The sequence below is a fragment of the Eptesicus fuscus genome, chromosome 18 (assembly GCF_027574615.1).
Source record: "Eptesicus fuscus isolate TK198812 chromosome 18, DD_ASM_mEF_20220401, whole genome shotgun sequence".
NCBI classification, from domain to species: Eukaryota; Metazoa; Chordata; class Mammalia; order Chiroptera; family Vespertilionidae; genus Eptesicus; species Eptesicus fuscus.
This window is the reverse complement of record NC_072490.1, coordinates 34,263,999-34,277,171: the sequence shown is the minus strand read 5'-3', so window position 1 is coordinate 34,277,171 and position 13,173 is coordinate 34,263,999. Positions and strand designations below refer to the sequence as shown.

At 41.9% G+C, this 13,173-nt stretch overlaps 1 protein-coding gene across 2 annotated transcripts in view; it reads right to left on the bottom strand.

Annotated features, from left to right (window-relative positions):
- The window catches only part of TMCC1 (transmembrane and coiled-coil domain family 1), a 181,490-nt gene that overhangs the window by 157,025 nt on the left and 11,292 nt on the right, over positions 1 to 13,173 (bottom strand). Inside the window, exon 2 of one of the 2 annotated variants that reach the window (XM_054708167.1) lies at positions 7,561 to 7,813. The gene's annotated coding sequence lies outside the window, so the exon portion shown is untranslated. The remainder of the gene's footprint in view (positions 1 to 7,560; positions 7,814 to 13,173) is intronic. The other variant, XM_054708166.1, reaches the window with a different exon arrangement.

Genomic DNA, 13,173 nt, shown 5'->3' with positions numbered 1-13,173 from the left:
CTGATTTACTAGAATTTTGTTGAGGATTTTGGCATCTATGTTCATGAGGGATATTGGCTTGTAATTCTCTTTCATTGTGTTGTCTTTATCTGGTTTTGATATTAGGGTAATGCTGGCTTCATAGAATGAGCTTGGAAGTGTTCCTTCCTCTTGAATTTTTTGGAATAGTCTGAGGAGGATAGGTTTTAGTTCTTCCTTGAATGTTTGGTAAAACTCCCCTGTGAAGCCGTCCGGCCCCGGGCTTTTGTTTGCTGGAAGCTTTTTAATGACTGCTTCAATTTCTTCCATAGTTATTGGCCTATTGAGATTTTTAGATTCTTCCTGATTGAGTTTTGGAAGGTTGTATTTTGCTAGGAATATGTCAATTTCCTCCAGGTTGTCCAGTGTGTTGGAATAGAGTTGTTCAGAATATTTTAACAATCCTTTGTATTTCTGTGGGGTCTGTTGTTATTTCTCCTCTTTCATTTCTGATTTTATTTGGGTCCTCTCTCTTTGCTTCTTGGTGAGCCTGGCGAGAGGTTCATCAATCTTGTTCATCCTTTCAAAGAACCAACTCTTGGTTTTGTTGATCTTTTGTATTGTTTCTTTGGTCTCTATGTTGTTTATCTCCGCTCTGATCTTTATTATTTCCTTCCTTCTGCTTACACTGGGCTTTTCTTGTTGCTCTCGTTCTAATTCTTTGAGTTGTAGGGTTAGATAATTAATTACCATTCTTTCTTGTTTTTTGCAGTAGGCTTGTAGAGCTATGAACTTCCCTCTCAAGACTGCTTTTGCGGTGTCCCATAGATTTTGGATTGTTGTGTTTTCATTGTCATTTGTTGCCATGATGTTTTTTATTTCTTCTTTGATCTCTCTGGTAACCCAGGCATTGTTTAATAGCATGCTATTTAGTCTCCAAGTGTTTGATTTTTTTGGATTGCTTTTATTGTAGTTGATTTCCAGTTTTATGCCATTGTGATCTGAGATGCTTGATGTGATTTCTATCTTCTTGAATTTGAAGTGACTTTGTCTGTGTCCTAATATGTGGTCTATCCTTGAAAATGTTCCGTGCGCACTGGAGAAGAATGTATATTCTGTAGCTTTGGGGTGAAATGTTCTAAAGATGTCAATTAAGTACATCTGATCTAGTGTGTCATTTAGGATTGCTGTTTCTTTGCTGATTTTTTGTTTAGCTGATTTATCCAGTGGTGTCAGTGGGGTATTGCTATCAATCTCTCCCTTGATATCTTCCAGAAGTTGTTTTATGTATTTGGGTGCTCCTGTATTGGGTGCATATGTTTACCAGAGTTGTATCTTCTTGTTGAATTGCTCCCTTTAGTATTATGTAGTGGCCTTCCTTATCTCTTGTTATGGCCTTTACTATGAGGTCTATTTTATCAGATATAAGTATCACAACCCCAACTTTTTTCTCATTTCCATTTGCCTGAAAAAATGTTTTTCCATCCCTTCACTCTCAGTCTGTGTGAATCCTTTGTTCTGAGGTGGGTCTCTTGCAGACAGCAAATATATGGGTCATGTTTTCTTATCCATTCAGCTACCCTATGTCTTTTGATTGGTGCATTTAATCCATTTACGTTTAATGTTATTGACAAGTACATGTTTGTTGTCATATTTTTCCTTAATGTCTGGGTTTCTTCTTGCCTTTCTCTTTCTTCTTTTTACAGCAGTCCCTTTAGCATTTCTTGCATTGCTGGTCTGGTAGTGATAAACTCTCTTAGCCCTTTTTTGTCTGTGAAGCTCCTGATTTCACCTTCAATGGGTATAGTATTCTTGGGTTCAGACCCTTGCTTTGCATCACTTTGTAAATTTCATTCCATTCCCTTCTGGCCTGGAGTGTTTCTGTTGAGAAATCTGTTGATATTCTAATAGGAGAACCCTTGTAGGTAACTTTCTGTCTCTCTCTGGCAGCCTTTAAGATTCTTACTTTGTCGTTGGTGTTTGCCAATATAATTATGATGTGTCTTGGTGTCTGTCTTTTAAGGTTCATCTTGTTTGGGACTCCATGTGCTTCTTGGACTTGCATGGTTTTTTTCTTGCCAATATCAGGGAAGTTTTCTGTCATTATTTCTTCAAACAGGTTTTCTATTCCTTGCTTCTCTCTTCCTCTCCTTCTGGTACCCTTATTGTAAGAATATTGTTTCGTTTTGTGTTGTCCCAAAGCTCCCTTAGGCTCTCCTCTTGCTTTTTAAGTCTTCTTTCCAGTTGCTGCTGTGTTTGTGTTTTTTCCTACCTTGTCTTCTAATTCGCAGATGCGGTCCTCAGCCTCTTCTAGTCTACTGTTTAAGCTTCCATTGTGTTCTTTATTGCAGCTATGTCATTCTTAATCTCCTCTTGGTTCCTTTTCATGTTGGCGACATTCTCATTCAGCTCCTTATAATTCTCATTGAGTTGTATTTGTCATCCAGCTGTTTAAACATCCTTATAACCATTAATCTGAATTCCTTCTCTGATAAGCTGCTAGCCTCAATTTCATTTAACTCCCTTTTTGGCGATTCCTCTTTTTCTTTCCTTTGAGGATTGCTTTTTTTGTCTTCCCATGTTTTCCTGTAATGTTTTAATTGTAGATCCAATTGCTTTGCTACTCAAGTTTTTTTGGAGATGGTGCTACTGGTATAATCTCTCAGTTCTCCTGGGCTTGGTAATCTAGTGTAGCTCCCTACTTGAGCTATTTGTGTTCTCTTGATGTAGGCCGGCGAGCTTGAGAGGCACAACTGTGGTGTCTCAAAGTCAGCAGCCATGGAGGGGAGTGTCCCAATTTTTGCTGTCTTGCATCCTTAATTCCCTTAATTGAAATCACGTGTGCCCAGCGGGGACTCACAGTGACACCCAGGAACCGTCTGTTGGGGTGATGGGACTTAGGGGGCCTGCACTCTGGAAAGGCGTGACTGTGGTGTCCAGAGTTCTGTAGTTGTGGGGTGGGCAGACTCAGCTTTTGCTGCTGCGCCTGTGGTGGATAGGCGCTTACTCCCAGTGGCGGCTCACAGGGGCGTCCACGGTACGTTTGCCTGCGAGGCACACTGAAGCACTCAGAGGGGCCCTGGCAGTGTAGCCGCGTAATTGAGGCGCCTGTGGGCAGGTATCCAGAATGAGTGAATTCGGTATTTCTACTGCTGGGGGTGTGTGTGCCCCTGTTTGTCCAAGATCACACCCAGGGAGAGCTCACAATGGCTCCCACAAGCGCCCTGTGGGTAGGTGGGCTCAGGGTGTCTGCCTGTTGGAAATTCGCATCTGTGGAGGTGCGTTTGCCAGTGCAGAGTTCTGACGCACTCTTAGGGGTCCTGGCACTGAGGCTGAGCAGCTGGGGTGAATGTGGGCAGTTATTCAGGAAGAGGGAATTCAGAATTTCTACTGCGGGGCAGCACGCCCTTGTCTGTGCAGAATCACACCAAGTAGAGTCTCACAGCTGCCCCCCTGAGTGCACTGTTAGTAGATGGGCTCAGGGGTCCTGCTCCTTGGAAATGCGCGCATGTGAAGGTGCCTTTGCCTGCGCAGAGCTCTGACGAACTCTGAGGGGCCCTGGCACTGAAGTTGGACAGCTGGGGTATCCGTGGGCAGTTATTCAGGAAGAGAGAGTTCAGAATTTCTACTGCAGGGCCACGTGCCCTTGTCTGTACAAAATCACACTCGCGGGGGCTTCCAGTGGCTCCAGATGCTGTCTATGAAGTGGTGTGCCCTGGATGCCTGCACGCTGGAAATGTGCCAATGTGGTCTGGAGTTCTGCCGCTGGGGAGGGGGAGGTTGCACTTACTTCTGTGGTGCACCTTTGGGGGTGGAGGTCCCAGGGTCTGCAGGTCTGCGGGTGGGGCAGCAGGATTTTGGCTGGAGTGGCTGCTGGGTCGTGGGGCAGTTCCAAGGCCTGTCTGGTTGATGGTGCTGCTAAGTTCCTAAAAAAGGCCATTCTCCCCTTCATGATGGCATGGGCTCCGTGCCTGAGGCCCGCAGTCCGGGGAGTGCCCGCAACAGTGGCAGTCTCTCCTTGTCCAAGAGAGCCTGGTGTGCCAGCCCCTGCTGCTCCTACGGGGATTTAACTGTCCCTTACTCACTCACACACACACCACACACATCCACACACTCTCCTTTCATACCCTCACTCACTCACCTCTGTCCTGCTAGCCACCATCTTCATGACCTCCAACCTCTTATTTCTTATGTTTCTATTCACTCCCTTAGTGATCTCATCCAGGCTCCTGGCTTTAAATATATTCTATTTGACAACAGTGGACCCTTTCTGCTGTATTCCAGATTCATAAACCCAACTACCTATGTAACACCTCTACTAAGTCTAATAGGCATCTACAATGTATTATGTCCAAAACTGAACTGTTCTTTCCCTCCACACTTATTCCTTTCAGGCTCCCCCATCTCAATAAATGGCAATGGCATTCTTCCAGGAACTCATCCTGAACTCCATCTTTTCCTTCCCAGCACACATCCAATCTATCAGCAAAGCTAGTTGTCTTTACTTGAAAAATATATCCAGAATCACACCATGTGTCACCATTCCTCAGGCAAGCTTCTCTCTCAGGACATTTGCATTTGCCTTTTGCTATGGCTGGAATGCTTTTCTTTTATCTCCTCTCACCTCTTTCAAGACTTTATTGAAATGTCACCTTATCTGTAAGACTGTCTGTGAATACTCAATCCCTCCCCTCAATATGTCCTATTCCTCTTGCCTGTTTTTACTTTTCTCATTAGAACTTGTTATCATAGGTTAAAAAGTTGCCTTTTTACTTATTTATCTTGTCTAGTCTAGCTCTCCATATAATATATATAATATACTAGAGGCCTGGTGCACAAAATTCGTGCACGGGTAGGGGCCCTAGGCCTGGCCAACGATCAGGGCCGATCGGTGGGACAACTGGTGGGGTGATTGGGGGCCCCCTGCTGGCACCCACCTTGGCTGGCCTGGCACCGCCCACTTGCCGGCCCCACCCCCCACCGCCGCCCGTCGGGGCCTGCGGGCTGGGGGCAGCTCCTGCATTGAGCGTCTGCCCAAGGTGGTCAGTGCACATCATAGCAACCAGTCATTCCACTGGTTGTTCCTCCGTTCAGTCGATTTGTATATTAGGCTTTTATTATATACGATTATATAGGATAAGCTCTAAGAAGACAGTATTTTTGTCAGTTCTCTTCCCCAGTGCTCAGAGCACAGTACCACTCAATATTTTTAAATGCATAAAACAATAAATAAGGTTTCTCTTCAAAACACTATCTGGTAAGATTCTGTAAAATGGTCCCTTACCATTCAAACTGACATTGTCTCAGTATCACATAAAACAAATCAACTTTTTATTTAGTTAGTTAATCCGCACCCAAGGATATTTTTCCATTGATTTTTAGATAGAGTAGAAAAGAAAGGGAGAGACAGAGAGAGAAACATCAATGTGAGGGAGACACATCATTTGGTTGTCTCCCGCACGCCCAAAAAATAGACATAATTTTGATTGGTTTCCAAAAAAGAATAATAGTAATTACCTACCCTTTCTGCTCCAAAGTGGCTTTTTAAAAAATTAGGTGCCTATCCTATCTAATAATAGAGTAACATGTAAATTACCATCACTCCGCTACGCCCACGATTGGGCAGCGGGAGGCTGGGGGGCGGGACTCGGGGTGGCCTATCCGGCCATTGAGAGGCACGGATCCGCTGCCACTGAGGGGGGCTACCCTGCTGTTGAGAGGCGCAGGGGGCGGGACTCCCGCCCCCTGCGCCTCTCAACGGCCAGATCCGCGGCTGCTGAGGGGGCCTGCCGCGGACACCCAGCTGCGCCTCTCAACAGCAGGGTAGCCAGGTGTCCGCGGCAGCCCCCCTCAGTGGCCGCGGACCATCAAAAGTTGGCGAGCTGGGTGCCTGTCTGCTCCGGCACCAGGCCTTTCAGAAGCCTCCGCCGAGCCGGAGGCTTCTGAAAGGCCTGGTGCACCAGCGGACAGGCACCCAGCTCCACCGCGAAAAGCGAAAGCATGTAGGGGACCCTACACGTGCATGATTCAATCATGCACTGGGCCTCTAGTAGCCTATATAATAAAAGCCTAATATGCAAACTGACCGATGGCAGAATGACTGTTTGCTATGATGCACACTGACCACCAGAGGGCAGACGCTCAACGCAGACACTGCCCCCAGCCCGCAGGTCCCAGGCCAGCCAAGGCGGGTGCCAGCAGGGGCCCCCCGGTCACCCCGCCGGTTGCCCTGCAGAGGGAGGCAACCGGTGGAAACGGCAGGGGGCAGAGGGCAGGACCGGCGAGCAGGCAGTGCCAGGCCGGCCAAGGTGGGTGCCAGTGGGGACCCCCGATCACCCCGCCATACGCCCCACAAATCAGCCCTGATTGCCGGCCAGGCCTAGGGAACCTACCCCTGCATGAATTTCGTGCACCAGACCTCTAGTTTGTATATAAGGATTTCTGGTACCAAGAATTAACCAATTAGACGTAATCTTATTATGCAACATGGCCAATAGATGCAACTCTATTGTATGACCTATATATTTATGGTTCAAGACAGGGCATTCACACTGGGTGGCTATTTTTGTGCTGACTGTTGTCATTTTTTTATTGACAATCTAAGGGAAAAGACGTCAGTGCCCCTGACTAAATAGTTAGGTATTGCATGTTTTAAAAATTCTTGCGGCACACCCGTTGAAAACCACTGCTTTACACTGAGTGGCCAGATTATTATGATCTCTGAACGCATAATAATTTGGCCACTCAATGTATAACCTATATAATAAAAGGCTAATATGCAAATTGTCCCCTCAACTAGGAGTTCGACCAGCAGGCAGGCCGGCCAACCGCCCATGTCCCCTCCCCCTGGCCAGACTGGCCGGACCCCACCCATGCACAAATTCATGCACCAGGCCTCTAACACACACACACACACACACACACACACACACACACACACACACACTGAGTGGCCAGATTATTATGCATTCAGAGATCATAATAATCTGGCCACTCAGTATATATCAACAAAATAGTCTTCCACACAAATGTTATCATCTGATCCTCAACAATCCTTTGAGGTCTGTGTAAAGCAAATAACCAAAAGGCTAGAGGTGAGAAAACATACTTTAACCCTCAAAGCATGACATAATAATGTCAAAACTGGGAGTGAAGTCTCTTGATTTCTACACTATCATACCTCCTCTTGCAAATGATATTGAAACAGACTATAAAATCACATAGCCATATATTATGCTGAAGATACTAAGCTTTCCCAAACCATTCAGTGTCTATGCAGAATGGAAACAAACTCAGTGCAAAAAAGTCACAATCTCAACTTGAGGAATAAGAATTCAAACTGCTTCCTGTCACTTATTAATATAAGTCTAACCCAGAGTCCAATGACATTTAGGAAGAATTTAAGGAATTAGTTATTATAATGCACATCAAGAAAGTTCTTATTAAGCTATGACAATTGCTAGAAAAAAGGGAGAATAGAAAGGTAGATGAAACCAGTGAACTGAGAACTGAATTCTAAAGAGGAAAGTCAAGGTATCATTATTTTATAGTGCTCTGACTGCCTAAGTGATGCAATTTTGTAATAAAAGAAAGAAGACATACCTCCTCAAAATCCCAGCACAACAGCTTTCCTTTCTTTGCATAGATGAGGATGAAACGTTGTAATCCAAAATGTTCCCAAAAAAGTTATTTTTAAAAAAGACATAGAAATAGAAGATCCATACGAAAAGAGATCCAATCTGGGAAGATGGAGACTGTCTTCTAAATCTTGTGATCAAGACCAGCGGTTCACCAAGTGTCAGCATCTGAAGAAAGTGCTAATTGCAGTTGTGTCTTCTGGAGAGAGTAATACCTGCTGGGACAAAGGAGTAAGAGGAGAAAGAAACACTACTGAATGCAAACGAGTGGCTAGCAAACAATTACCACTCATTAGTCTCAACATTTTTCAAGTTGGTATTAGTGAATATTAAAAGATCACGTAGAGGTAAACACAAGTGGGCGAGCCAAATGACAATGGGGTTATCAAAGACAGTAGCAATCAAAGGTACATGTCAGTCCTGGCCAGGTAGCTCAGCTGGTTAGAGTGTAGTCCCAATAAGCCAAGGTTCCAGATTCGATCTCCAGTCAGGTCACATACAAGAAGCAACCAATGAATGCAAAAATAAGTGGTACAACAAATCGATGTTTCTCTCACTTCCCCCCCTCTCTCTAATCAATAAAAAAAATGCAAAGAACAACAACAAAGGTACACTTCAGCAGGTGATCCAGCTCTCTATTTCATGTTTTTTATAGTAAGACTAGTGACCTGGTACACGGATTCGTGCACATTGAAAGGAAATTAATTAGAAGGTGGCTGGCGGGGCGGGGCGGGACTGGGCAAGACGAACCGGACACACCCTGGAACCAACCTCCCCTGGTCCCTCCCTAGCTGGCCGCACCTGGGGCAGCGCCGTGACTCGAAGGGCATCTGCCAAGTGAGCGGGGTCCCTCTGGCAGGTGGGATCCCTCGGCCTGGCCTGCGGGGATCAGGCCAAAACTAGCTCTCCAACATCCCAAGGTGTCCCAGATTGTAAGAGGGTGGTTCACCACAGCTCGGCAGCTCCTGCATTGAGTGTCTGTCCCCTGGTGGTCAGTGCTACCAGTGGGAGGGTCTGCCCCCTGGAAGTCATTGCACGTCATAGCTACCGGTCGGATGGTCAGTCAGTCGGACAGTCACTTAGCCTTTTATATATAGATGATGATCATATCATACAACCAAACACAGACAAATAATATTAGGTAGCCTGGCAATAAGACCAAGCACTCTTATAAAACAAATATTATATTGAAGGAGAGGAGGATTAACTAGGGAACTTATATGCATATGTGTATAGCCCATGGACACAGAGAATAATGTGGTGACAACGTGGGAGGGGCGGGTGTGGGGTGGAGAGGGTCAATGGGAAAAATAAAAATAGAACAACAAAAAATAAAGGGGACATCTGTACTTTCAACATTAAAGATAAAATAAGTAAATAAATAATAAAGAAAAAATAAAACAAATATTGTATAACAACTAATTAAGATGTCTATATCAGCAGAATATATAGAATCATGCAAAAATATATATATATATATATATAGGTCTGGCAGAAAAACAAAGGTAATGTGGAAAAGAAGGGAAATCAAAGTTAATTGGACACATCGGGTGGTTTTCTGTACCCTTGTTAGATATCTTACAGACTTAGGAATCTGTCATATATATTTTTTAAAAAATATATATTTTTTATTTCAGAGAGGAAGGGAGATGGGGAGAGAGATAGAAACATCAATGATGGGAGAGAATCACTGATCAGCTGCCTCCTGCACACTCCTACTGGGGATCGAGCCTGCAACCCGGGCATGTGCCCTTGACCGGAATCAAACCTGGGACCCTTCAGTCTGCAGGCTGACACTCTATCCACTGAGCCAAACCAGCTAGGGCAGGAATCTGTTATATTTTGGCATCAAATTAAGGCAATACTTCTTGATTACGGCCAAATCACTGCATTTCCATCAAACTACAAATTATAGAATACAAAGTGAGGCAAAAGTAGATTTACAGTTGTTTGCTAGTATATGGAAATTAATAATAATGTAAGAATAAACTGTTTCACATACTACAACTGTGTAAACTTACTTTTGCCTAACACTGTATATAGTGGGCTGAAATGAAATATAATGAATGGGATTAATAGCAGATAAGACAATGCAGACTAAAATATTAATGAATGTAAAACATAAGAATAAATACTATCCAAAATGAAATCTGAAATACAAGAAGTCTGAGAAAAAAAGAGTAGAACACCAGCGAGCTATGGGACAACCTAAAGGAGCTAATGTATAATTGGTATCTTAAGGAGAGGGGACAGAATTTGAAAAAATAACATCCAAAATTTTTCCAAATTTGATGAAAACTATAAACCCATAGAGCCAGCAAGCTCAACAAACACAAAGCACAAAAACCTGGAGAAAATTAAACCAAGGAGTAATCAAAATCAAATTGCTTAAAACCAGAGATAAGAAAAAAAAAATCTTACAACAGCCAGAAGAATACAGAATAGGATAAAATGTTTGCAAATCATATATCTGATAAGTATTTATTATCCAGAATATGAATAGAGTCCTATAATTCAACCACAAAAAAACAAACAACTCAACTCAAAAATGGGCAAAAGACTTGAATAGATATTTATCCGAAGAAGATACATGAATGGCCAATTAGCACATGAAAGATGTTCAACGTAACTTATTTATTAAGGAAATGCAAGTCAAAACCACAATGAGATACCAACCTCATACTCATAAGGATGGCTACTAATTAAAAAGTAAATAAATAACAATGTTGGCAAGAAGATGGAGAAATTGGGACCCTTCTGCACTGTTGGTGGAAATGTAAAATTGTACAGCTACTGGGGAAAACAGCATGGTGGGTCCTTAAAATTTAAACCTAGAATTACCATATAATCCAACAATTCCACTTCTGGATATGTAGCCAAAAGAATTGAAAGCAGAATAAGAGATATTTGTACACCTGTGTTTACAGCAGCATTATTCACAATAGCTAGAATGTGGAAACAAGCCCAATGTCCATCAACAGATGAATGGGTAAGCAAAATATGGTATATACATACAATGTAATATTATTCAGCCTTAAAAAGGAAATGGCATATGCTACAACATGAATGAACCTTAACATCTATTAAGTGAAACAAGCCAGTCACTAAAAGACAAATACTGTATGATTCCACTTATATGAGATACCTAGAGTAGTCAAATTCATAGAGCCAGAAAGTGGAATGGTGGTTACCAGGGGCTAGAAGGCAGGGGAAATGGGAAGTTAATGTTTAATAGAAATAGAATTTCAGTTCTGCAACATGAAAAGAGTTCTAAAGATAGATGGTTGTGATGTCTGCACAATGATATGAATGTACTTAATACCATTGATCAGTACACTTAAATATGGTCAAGATGATAAATTTTACATTGTATGTTTAACGGAATTTTTATAAATCACAAGAAAAATAAAAGGCAGCCAGAATTAAACAACCACACACTATGTACAGAGAGATAAAGATAAAAATGACAGAAAACTGAAACAATAAGACAGAAAACTGAAAGAAAAATACTGTCAACTTAGAATTCTATAACCAGTAAAAATAGCTTCTATAAATCAAGACAAATTAAAGACTTCTTCAGACATACAAAAGCTGAAAGGATTTACCACCAGCAAACCTGTTCCACATGAAATGTTAAAAGAAGTCCTTCATTCAGAAGTAAAATGTACCATGTAGAAATCTGGAACTATACGGAAAACTGAAGAGCACTGAAAATGTAAATACACATACTGTACTTGACAGAGGCTTTTATTATGAGAGCAGATTCATTTACATTATTAAAATAAAGAAAAAAAGCACTAACAAGAGTTTTCATATTACATCTCTCTTCCCAAATGCCCGTCTTAAAAAAAAAAAAAAGTACCTTACTAGAAGAGATTTCCCATCACAACATTCTTATAAATTAGAGTCAATATTATCTTTTTATAAAAAGAAGTACAAAAAACAAACAAACAAAAAAACAGGTACAAATTATTTGTTCAGTAATAGAGATCTTCTTGGTTCCAGCCCAATGTTCATTACACAAACCCTTTTAAAGGGCTTGCCTACAGTGAAGTTCCTTGGGATAAAGTTTGATGGTGGTTAATATATAACTTATACATTTTCCGTTACCTCCAGGGAATCCCAAAGTCACTTAGAAGTAAGCTATAAAGACAGCAAAGACTATTCCTTGCTTTCAAGAAGTCTGAAAAACAGTAGGTTTCAATGGATTGGGTCAGGTTACCCCAAACTCGCAAAATAAGAAAACTTTTGCCAATTCGAAAAGGAATCTATCAAGGCAAAGGGGTCAAAGCAATAACTGCAAAACAAAGCTTCAGGGTTGGGTGCCAAAGTAAGAAAACACAAATATTTAATGCTACTCTATTATAGTCCAAATCTCAGAGGGAATGTGGTAAGAATAAAACCCCTGTAACATCAATGATGCCAAATAGATTACAGAATGGGAATCCTGTCTACTATCCCTCTGAATACATAATGCTAAACATAATTCAGACACTCAGATATTTGTTAAGACCACAAGCAAATGGTATAATCCAACTTCACAGTGAAAGACTACTTGCTACTCTCACAAGGATAACTGAATGGAACACAACATAATTCAAGATATTTCTCTAACAGAATTCTAAGGGAAGGCTACCTACTATTACCCCATCTGGATCAAAATCCTTTACTCCATAATGACAACAGGAAAATTATGTGATTTCAGTATTCACTGATGAATATTATGCCAAGACAAAGTAGCATTCTATCAGCACTTTACCCCAAATAAGCCACTGGGAAACATAAAATAAAACTTTACGAAAAGAAAATACATTCATACCCTAGCTGGTTTGACTCAGTGGATAGAGCATCGGCCTTCGGACTGAAGGGTCCCGGGTTCAATTCAGTGAAGGGCACATAACTCAATTGCAGGTTCCCGGCCCTGGTCAGGGCATGTGCAGGAGGCAACTAATCGATGTGTTTCTCTCACATTGATGTTTCTCTCTATCTTTCCCTCTCTCTAAAAAAATCAGTGAAAAAAATATCCTTGGTGAGGATTTTAAAAAAAGAAAATACAAGAGAATTTTAAAACATATGTTCAACAAAAACTGATACATGAGCCCATCAGGGTGGCTCAGTGGTTGAACGTCAACCAATCGAACCATAGTTCAATTCAGGTCAGGGCACATGCCCAGTTGCGGGCTCGATCCCCAGTGGGGGATGTGCAGAGGACAGCCAATTAATGATTCTCTCTCATCATTGATGTTTCTATCCCGCTCTCCCTCTCCCTTCTTCTCTCTGAAATCAATAAAAAACATATATTTTTTAAAACTGTTACATGAATGTTCATAGCAGCAGCATTCATAATAGCCAAAAAGTGAAAACAACTCAAATGTCCATCAACTAAAGAATGTATAAACAAACAAAATGTGGTATAACTATACAATGGATTATTATTCAGCCATAAGAAAGGAATTAAGTACTGAAACATGCTACAACATGAAGGAACCTTAAAAATATTAAGTAAAAGAAGCCAGAAACAAAGGCCATATATTATGTCTCCCCATTTAAGTGAAATGTCCAGAATAGGTAAATCCAT